Source organism: Bos mutus, chromosome 21 (assembly GCF_027580195.1).
Source record: "Bos mutus isolate GX-2022 chromosome 21, NWIPB_WYAK_1.1, whole genome shotgun sequence".
NCBI classification, from domain to species: domain Eukaryota; kingdom Metazoa; phylum Chordata; class Mammalia; order Artiodactyla; family Bovidae; genus Bos; species Bos mutus.
The window spans coordinates 48,282,999-48,285,510 of NC_091637.1; positions in this window are offsets into that span (position 1 = coordinate 48,282,999).

The window sequence follows — 2,512 nt, forward strand, 5'->3', positions numbered from 1 at the left end:
TGTTTTGGTTACTCAATTTTGTTTGACTCTTTAACAAAACAAGACAGCAGACTAATGTCCTTGGTATTAGAATTAAGATGACCTAGTTTATATGGCATGTGTGGTCATGGTTAGCAACAAAGTTAGTCTCATGTTTTCTCTTTAAGCTCAGTATTTTTATTTTTAAAAGCTTTCTTGCATAAACGCAATTTTTTCTTTATAAATCATTTTGTGTAATACTATAGAAGGTCAACTCTTTTAATTTTTCTGTCACATCTTTTATCATATCACTTATAATTTTTCTACTTCTATATCAGGTGGGAGTGTTTCATACTTTAAGTGATGGAAGATCCAAGTAGCAATGGTTTTTCAAATAGGGATTTATTTTTCTCATATAACAAGAATCCTAGAGGAGCCGGCATTGGTTCAGTGACTCCACTCTACCAAGGTGTCCGAAAGTCTGTTAGTGTTTCCTTCATGGTTAGATGGCCACTGCAGCGCAGAGCAGTGTGTCTGTGTTCAAGACAGAAAAGTGGGGGAAGGAGGCAGAGCCTCCCACATCTGAGTCTTTTCTCATAAAAGCAAAACCTTCTCCAGAAATCCACAGCAGACTTGTGTTCATCTGTTGGCCTTGAATGTATAAATTGCCTCTAGCTTCAAGAAGAATGGGGAAACGAAATTGTAAGCTTTTCCAATCTTTCTAATGGGAAATGGAAAAGGAGAAGAGGATTGGGAATAAACGTGGATCGGGCCACCAATAGTTTTGCCACTAGTTATAAATGGAGCAGATATAATTTTATATTTTAATCTTTTCTACCACGTTGTCTTCCAAAGGTTGGTTTTGGCAGTGGGGGAGGGGGGTGGCACACAATGGCTTGTGGGATCTTAGTTCCCTAACCAGGGATTGAACCCTGGGCCCTCAGCCATCAAAGCAAGGAGTCCAAACCACTGGACTGCCAGGAAATTCCCTCAAAAAACTGAGTTTTAAATGGTAGCCTAGTAGTCTTAAGTTGTGTTTTACCAGAATTTAAACATTCTCTCATTGTTGGGTATTTAATGTTTTCAGTGTTAATCCAATATAGAAAATATCTTTATGTACAATTTTTCCTTTCTTTGACCAGAAGTTCCCAAGAGTAGGATTGAAAGTCATAAGATTCCAACAGTTAAGTATTGCTTTTGAAACTTAACTGAGGTTTTAAAAATTAAGAATTTATTTTTTTTCTCATTAATTCTGGCTTGAGAAGTTCAGAGCTGGTGTAGCAGCTGGCTGTAACAATATCTTAAATATCCTAGGCTATATCCAGATTTCTCTTTCATCAATCTAAGAGGATAGTTTTCATCTTTTTAGTTATGATATGGTTATCTCTTTGAATCTACATTCCAGGGAGGATAAAAAGGTACCACACTTCCTGATGTCTTATCAGGGGAGAAAAGTATTATAAGAAATCCTCAACTTACACATTATTTGCCAGAATTACGATATTTTCTACTTAGAATGAATGCTGGAAAATGTAATTATTGGTGAGTACATTGTCACTCCTACCAAAAATGGTTCTGTTAGACCAGAGGGGAGAAGGGCTGTTGAGTAGGCAGCCAGCAGTGTCTACCATGAAGAGTTTAGATTTCCAACCAATAACCACAAGTAGCCTTGTAATAGACTCATGTTCTTTGCTATTTGATCTTTACTGGGTAAGGCTAGGGACTGATTTATTAATAGTAAAGGTATAAAGTGGCAGTTATTGTTGTAACTAATGTATAACTTTTCCATGGCTAGTGGCTAAGCATGTAGTTATGGTCACTACTCACACAGAAGAATTAACATTCCTGAGGACTAGAAACAAAAAACGCAATTTTGCACGTACAGAAGACGTGGTATAACACTTTATATATAACAGTATATATACTGTTATATATAACAGTATATATACTGTTTATGTATAACAGTATAACAATTTATACTGTTTTAATGCTGTTATACCTCTGTTTTCCAGCAAGCTGTAGGTCTCTAATATTTAACTGAAAACTTATTTTTGTAATAACTTAACTTGGCATAAGGATATTTTTCAGGAATGTAGAAACAAGGTATTTTAAATCACAAATATAATTAGGCAGACTACCAATATAGCTGAAGGGTTTATCAAGTCTTTAACAAATAAAAGTGTCTTCTGATGTTAATGAGAAATTGAAGAGGAAAATTTTTCCAATTCTTTGACACAGAAATGCTTTAAGTTCATTGAGAAATTACACATTTTAAATACAGAATTTAGAGGTAATTATTTTGAAAATAATAGCTACCATACAGTAGTTTAATCAGGTCTGTGGGGGTATGGACCAGATAAATTGGATTGCACCTATTTTTTTTCACATAAAGATTCATTACTTCTTTTGGTCAGGAGGACATTATGCATTCATTAAATTGTTTGTACTTTTATTGTACACTTTTTTTTTTTTTTTAGATAAGATTATTTCATCTGTGTCTCTTAGCAGAATAAGTCAGTTAGAGACTAAACTAGATGAAAAGTGGTTCAAGTTA